The sequence below is a fragment of the Ambystoma mexicanum genome, chromosome 10 (assembly GCF_040938575.1).
Source record: "Ambystoma mexicanum isolate Mex_15411 chromosome 10, UKY_AmexF1_1, whole genome shotgun sequence".
In the NCBI taxonomy this organism is placed as follows: domain Eukaryota; kingdom Metazoa; phylum Chordata; class Amphibia; order Caudata; family Ambystomatidae; genus Ambystoma; species Ambystoma mexicanum.
Genome location: NC_090932.1, coordinates 1,587,096,481 through 1,587,104,484, shown reverse-complemented (window position 1 = coordinate 1,587,104,484; position 8,004 = coordinate 1,587,096,481). Strand labels below are relative to the sequence as shown.

The window sequence follows — 8,004 nt, the reverse complement described above, 5'->3', positions numbered from 1 at the left end:
TCCCAGAAAAGCTATAGGGAAACCATTCACCAATTCATCACCTCAGACATCTGTTGATCCACATTTCATTCATGAACATTTACATTGTCATTTAAGGAGATGCTATTCTCCATTATGTTACAATGGATGAGTGAATATATGCAACTAGTTTGCTTGGTATTGACCCATAGATGAATGGAAATTGTCAGAATGATGGATGAAAGAGTGTCATAAAAAATAGGAAATGAAAAGCCTGTGCAATGCAAGCTGTATTATCTGAGCTAAGACGAGGCTGTGTAAAACATTAGAGAAACTAAAAAATTAAGAGTAAACTCTGAAACACAATGGATGATGAAGATACATATTTTATTGGTCGAAAAATTAACACATTACTTAAAAGGCAGAAGACCAATCCCAGCGCTATTTAGTGATGACAGTGAAATGTTCCAAAAAGTCATATCTGGCTGGATATAATGATATAACACACTAATCAATCACTTGTCTGGAATGACATCAGATAGAGACAGAGCAAAGCTTCAGTTCAGGAAGCAGAGTGTTCTAACAGCATTTGGGGGCATTCCCCAGGATTAGTTGGCAGGTTGGTCACTATTGCATCTCAACATATTTAAATCCTACTGCGTTGATGCCTACTCCAGCACAGCCCTTTGACACTGACCAGAGTTGGTTTACGAAGGATTAAGCACATTGAGATCGGCTCACAGATGCTGTAATGGTCTCCCTCTCATGCGTGGCCTGACAGGCGTACACTTTATTTGAGTTGCAGTCTAAAGAGGTTACAGGCAGGTAACTACTGGTCATGTATAGGTTGTTTTCAATCTGTTTAGTGGCTTTGGCTGTCTCAACTCCACTGCTTATTGGTTGCCCATCGGCCGTCCAACTCACTGTCACAGATCCGGGATAAAAGTCTGACAGGAGACATGTCAGGGTGCCCTTATTTGCATCGACCGCCTCTGAAGAGGGTGGGAAGAGGCTCATGGAAGGTTTTTTGGTCTCACCGGCTGCAAGAAAAGAATTACAACTGTTAGAATGAGGCAGTTAAATGAATACAATTCAAGATTCAGGTTTCATTCCCTTCTGTCTACTTCAAGCACAAACTCTTAATGAAGCACATTGATTTTTCTAATTCTAAGCCATGTACTGTTATTATCTGCCTCTGTGACGTACACCTGTGCCTTCGAATGATTCGGCGTTAAATATGCTTAAGGTGTTAAAGGAGGGTATGATGCTCTCAGGAGTACATGAATCAAAGCTGGAGTATTTCTATTTGCACCAATGGCTGACTGTGCGGCTGCAAGCAAGCTTGCGTAATTCCCAAGCTCAGCTGGCTCAATTAGCCATGTCCCACACTTTGGTAGAGGAGGCAGAGCACATGACTCAATGTGTGGGGGGAAATGGATGATGGCGGTATGAACAATATGATTAACTGAGCAATGTATTTAAGGTAAGAATGCAAATCCTTAAAGGTGTTAAAAAATGTGCAATATTAGCAATCTCAAAATATTTATTGGAGTAACAAAATTAATAAAGTAATTGATTAAAATAACAGCAGTAATCATATACAAGTTTAGTGATAACAAGAATTATGCTAGAAGACAATGGTTGCAAGGTAAATCTATGCGAGAGAAAACACTATTAGAAAAACATCCATGTGTCTTTGTCACCAGCAGATCAAGGCTTCATGTAGCTGATCTGTTGTTCTCACTGTAACATTTCTAGGCTTGTCCTGATGTTTCACTTTGTCCCAATGTGACCATAGTGATTATATCTCGATTGGATGTTGTAAATGCTCTTGAAGATGCTATAGGAAGCTTGGTAAAGTTTACCAGAGGAAGACAGAGTATACCGCTGCCCTTGGGAATAACTCCTGGAGTGCCTCTTCCAACACTATTAGACAAGATGTTTCTTACAGAGATTCCAATGTATTCAAAAAGGCCTAAATATTTGCTGTCAATGTGAAGAGATAGACCTGTCTGACTGTTTAATTTTAAGGAGTAGGTTACAGTATTATGCAGTAGGGATGAGGCCAGGCACCTTCTTTGGTCCACATCACAAAAATCAACAAACACCTCCAGGTAATGGGTGAACTTCATCACTTACCCCACACTGTGCATTTAAATGTTTTGACATAGCAGGTATTTTGGCTTCCCCTTTTTAGGTGCTGCAAGCCTATAATCCCATCTCATTTGCAATTTTAAATATGGCTTTGGAATTACCATATAAAGGAGACCTTTATAATATGGGCATCACTTTTAATACCTATGTACTTGCATCTGCACTTAAAAGTTAGAGTATATCTAGAGGAACACTTAAGAAAACAGGTAAATATGCAGGGGTCAAATTCTCTATTGATTTCAAGAAGAGGGTGAAGCAGAGTAAATATATCTAGAAGTTCACATTAGGTCACCTCATGCACCCCTAGAAGGATTCATTGTGGGAGACCATCTGTGATGGCACAATGCCAATTAAGTCTTGGCTTGATTATGAAGACTAGGCCCTCATTACGAGCATGAAAAAGGCGCCTGTTACAAGGGTTACAAGCACTTTTTCCAGACCGGTATACTCTGAGTCTGCCGGTAGCCGGGGTGAACAACTGGCAGGCCTGACTGCTGGTAGTTCAGGCTCCTGCTGGCAGATAATTCAATGAAGCACCGGCACTGTTAGTGCTTCAGTGTTCCCACTCCCATGGAGTCATAGTCGTAGGGGACTCCATGGGAATGGGGCCTTACTGTTCCAAAGCTGCCGGAAATATCCCAGTATTAGATCACAGTCTGTAATTAAAAAGGATGCTTTTGATTTACTCTCTCAATAGGATGACTGATTGACTTGTCAGAGTTCAGCTATGGTGGAGGTGGTGTCCTGCATCACCGGGCCTTTCGAGGTGCTGAATAAACAGTACATCCTTTCATTATCTTCCCAAATGAATGGATGGCCTTGTTCTTGGAGAGAAGTACCTCTATAAAAATGGAAAAGGACGGACTCAAAGAAGAACCATTTTCAATATGAATTCTTCTGAGTCTTTTCACAATATTAGTCTCTACAGAAGTCAATTTTGCAAAAGGTGTTTCTTGTCTCCCAGAAAAAATGTCATTATTTCCCTAAAAGGTTTTGTAAAAAATATAGTTGTAGCTTGTCTATTGACAATTTTATGAGCAGCCATTCAGTTTGGAATAAATGCATGCAAATTCTATTGCAGTTTACTGCTCATGGCTTTTTTGTGGTTTAAAACATTCTTTGGTGTCCAATCTTTGCTCTACACATCTAGAATGTATTATGAGAAAGAAGAGGTCTCCCAGGATATTTTAAAGTTCCATGATATGTGGATAGAACCTTTAATGTGCATATGTACATTTTTGATGTAGAATGTGTAACGTCTACACTCTTTTCTTCGCGACCATCTGTATTGGAGTGATTTACTACTCCCTATAATTATCCCTATGGCTACAGATATGTGAAGATTGTTATGAATTATGGATTTTATCTCTTTGGACAATTCACAATTATTTGTATACATTAATAATATGTCATCTGAAGATGTTTTTACTCCAAGGAGCTCTGCCTTACCTTAATTGTGTGTTTTTCATTACCTGTGTCCAGAAATCATCTTTATTCACAGTACCATTTTTTAAGTATTATTTTTGATTATTAAGGTGCATAATTCTACCAAGGGCTCCTTGAATGCTCCAAAGATCCACTGCTTGTAGTTTGACTTTTATACTTGCCCATTGAGTCCCCTAAAGCAGCCCTGTCATCTACATAGATTATCATACGGCACTATAATAAAATTGGCAATGCAATTTAACATTTCTTCTAGTTTTACTGAGTAGAATGGTGCCTTTGAACTATCAAAGTGAGAATTTATGTGTTTACAGGTGAATTTAGGCTTAATTTAGAGACTACAACAAGTTTCATCTTTGAGATCACATCTTGAAATCAGCAATACACTAAAGCTGACTAATGAGTTAGAGAAGTTATATCTGGTGTGGCCGAATCCTGTCCAATTTATGTAAATTTAAAATTGACCAATTATAATACCTATTTCTTCACGTTTTCTGTTTCACATTTCTGAAATTACAAAATACTAGACACAGTTTTCTGACAGAAAAATGCAACAAACATCAGAAAAGCATGACTTTCTTTTCAAACTTAAGAAGTCAGATTTTCATTTATTTAAAATGTTGTTTGCATTGACAATATCTATTCCATATTATTATCAATAAGTTATACTTAAAATGGAAATGTTAATGTGAAATAATTCATATAACATTTGTTGTGAGTATTTAGTCCTTTATTAAGCGTTTCCTATTTTGAAAGGTAGGAGAACTGGAGAATAGTTAGAGAAGATAAGAAGTTACTAATGGCCTTAGAGGAACATTATATTACTAAATGAAAAGGCAATTAATGTACATTGGGACTTCAGTGTACACATCTCACATGGACAGCAAGGTCCTGCACAATGTCACTGCTGTGAATTGTAAACTAATTGGTCATATCAAATCAAATTTTATTATAAAAGGTGGGTGAAATATACCCTGACCTCAACAAAACCAATAAACAAGATCACAATTGGCAATTGTCAGAGGTAATTTAATTTGAGGATTTCTTTACTAAATTATATATATATATATATATATATATATATATATATACATATACAACTCCTTTCTTGGCTGATACCCTTTTCTACAGTACTGTGGTACAGAAGTGGTATGGAATGAATTTGCCGCATACATGTTGACCTTGAAAAGGAATCATGGTGCTTTATCAAGGAATCTCACTGCGATGATTGACTGTATAACATGCAGAATGCTTAACTGGCCGACAAGTTAGGGGTTTAGCTTAAGTTTAAATTGCAGATGAGTGGCAATTCATCAGAACTCAGCGAAATGTGTTTAAAATGAGTGTGCTGAAAAAAGATTTGTGATCTTAAACTTCTAACAAGAAAATATTTTTTTAATAAATTGAGCAATAATCTAAAACCCGGTTTATAAATCACATAAAACAAGGGGACCTGAACTCAAATTTACTTAGTACACACATGGCTAGGGAAAGTGAACTAGCACTATAATGGGATGGTTTGGTCACAATGAAGAGTAATTATTTACTTTATAGTTCAATAACCTGTTGATTTAATTGTAACGCACTATTCTCTAACCTTAGCAATGAGATAGCTGCCGCTCACATTTCGATCAAAGTTGTTTCATCCTGTACTACTGTTTCTACCCTATCACCATTTCACAATTGAAAGCTAAGCTAATATTATTTTAGATGAATAATGGAAACCTAACTGCACAGATCTTATCTGTGCAGTTATCTTTCTAGTACATAAAGAGAGGAACACGCAACAATCATTCTCTTGTCACACACCCACACTTTGGATCTCCATTCTAGTAACGTCTCGAAATGCCCCCAAATTCTACAATTTCACAAAGGATGCACATAATGCAACTCACAGTGCAGAGCTACTGTTAAAAGATGCAAACCCAAATGCTGGCTACCCAAACCTTGCACAGTGCTCTACTGCTCTGGATATAAGTCTGCACTTTAACAAATAAAATAAACCATAGATAAAAATGAACATTGCAAAACAGCAATGAGCTAGGATACAATGATACCTATACTAACTGTTAAATATCCTATCAATGTGCCTGCACACTTCCGATAAAGAAATGATAAAAAAAGAACAAAATAAAACGAGAAGAAAGAGTGGTGTACAATGTTAATTCCGATACTTACATAGGACGCTCAGCTGGGTTCCTCCACCAAAGACATACCCACAGTGTCACAGGGCTGTACACAAACCTGAACATGTGCAATACAGCAGATAAAGTAGATACAAATCATATGGGGGTACAGTTTCTTAAGGAAGGTGAGCAGCAGGCACAACTAGACACTATGGGAATTGTATGCATCTTTTTCTGCATGATCAAAGCTTGATAGAGTGCAGCACATTGCCAAATCAGGGGTCTATAAGTCTAGAGCTTGTGCTTGGGATAACCAGTAACTCTGGAGAGAACTCACATTCAGACTCATGGCATTCAAAATGTTTTTTTGTGTGGAAGTTCTGAAAACAAAGAAAGGTGATGCAGTTCCTGAGTACCAGACCTAAATATCCCTGGGCTACATGGAGCTGTGTTCACTATTTTCAATTTAAATCCAATAGCAGATTCCTTTGAATAGCAACCGCAGATCTGTAATTTTGAATGTAAAATTTGTCACTGTTTCCCAGATTAATGGCAATTTTTTTATCAACCTGTACTGGTTAAAGACTGAGTAATCAAAGCTTATGATGTGCGAGTTGAACAAAGATCTCCTCAGAAATCCCTTTAATAAACATTACAATAATAGCCGGTGTTTGCATCAATGTTATTTTTAAAATATTCCATACAAATCTATTTGCCTTCTAACTATATAACCATCTGTTGAGTTTTGCAATTCCCAAATCAATCCTCCCTGTGAATAGATCCTATCAATATTCACATACCCCTCAAATTCAAACAGGGTTCTCCAAAAACCTGAGGTAAACAAAGCTACTAAATGAAATCTATTTGCCTTCTAACTATATAACCATCTGTTGAGCTTTGCAATTCCCAAATCATTCCTCCCTGTGAATATATCCTATCACAGATCACTGGAGCCTCTCTTTAATAGGCTTTGCTGCTCTCCTTTAGGCATCTTTGCAATGTGATTGAAGATCTGTATTCAAACTGCACTAATTCAATGTAGACCTGCAAACATGTCTACCTGGTGCCACTTTATCCCTAATTAACTCTGCCATTGTATACATTGAAGACAGCATTTAACATTTAAAACAATGCCTCAGTCCTAATGGCTGCTCTTTTAACTTATAACACATGAAACTACCCTCACAATTCAGTGAAAGACGTTTCATCTGGTTCCCGAGGATGAAATGCAATGTATTGTTCCCAATGTAAATGCTATTTATATATCATTGGGACATATATGTAAATATGCACAGTGAAAGTGCATGATGTTGTTACAATTGTAAGTATATGATATAATCTCTATTGTGGCTTTTTCAAAGTAATGACAATCTCAGGCTGCCTAGATGGTGCCAAGAATGGAAAGATAATGATGAGAGTGGCACAGAGCTAAAGATTCCCTTTCTAGAACACACAATATCATGCTATTGAGAATGATAATATTCTTTGGAAACATGAGGGCAGCACAACCTATGATTAGTGATATACAAAATAAATGTATTTTTGGCATAAATTGGTTCTGCAGATGAGGAAATTACACATGTACAGTAAAAGTGAATAATCTGTTAGCTTCAAAGGAAGAATACTCAAAACAATTATAAAGCCATTTAAGAGTGATAGAATAAGACGGACAGTGTAACTTACAAAGGACGCTCAGCTGGGTGCCTCCACCGAACATCCACCACTGTGTTATTTGGCTGTACAAAAACAATCACCAGTCCATTCTGCAGCACCAGGAGGTCTGCAGACAACCTATCAATCTGACATCAGGGGATACCCTTTGATTGAGGAAGATCATCCTTGGCAAAATGGTGGGTCAGCTAAGTCCAGTGGCAAGTAGAAATCCACTGATCTCTATTGTTCAACATCTCTGATTGAGACCACTCTTCATAGACATACACATGATAAATGTGAATTCATTAAGACACATTAAGCATTGGGATATGGAGAAACATTCCTTCACATGCAGTGAATCCTGAGCCCAAAGAATGTTTTTTAAATTAACTAACAGTGTCATGATAGGGAGAACACCAATTTCTACTGACAAGATAATACACTTGTTTCTACACTGAACTCTGTCTTATGTGGATATAAGATGTCAATGAGCTAAAACGTGGCTAATGGATCAAAGAAGATGCTGACACTTTAAACATCAAATGAAGCCTAGCTCACCAGAGATATCAGATATGGGACAAATGTTGAAATATTGATGAATTACACATGCGCAGTTTTGGCCTTGTGTTTGAAGTCCAGATCCTGCAGTGTAAGCAGTGTCTCTTTTTGC

The 8,004-nt window shown here is 37.4% G+C and overlaps 1 long non-coding RNA gene across 1 annotated transcript; it reads right to left on the bottom strand.

Moving 5' to 3' along the window:
• Positions 1-326: 326 nt before the first annotated feature.
• On the bottom strand, positions 327-6,238 carry LOC138493370 (uncharacterized). The gene is made up of 2 exons (XR_011276404.1): positions 5,734-6,238; positions 327-998 (listed from the first exon to the last, which is right to left on the bottom strand). It is a non-coding gene; the product is annotated as an uncharacterized lncRNA (long non-coding RNA).
• Between the last annotated feature and the right edge of the window lie 1,766 nt (positions 6,239-8,004).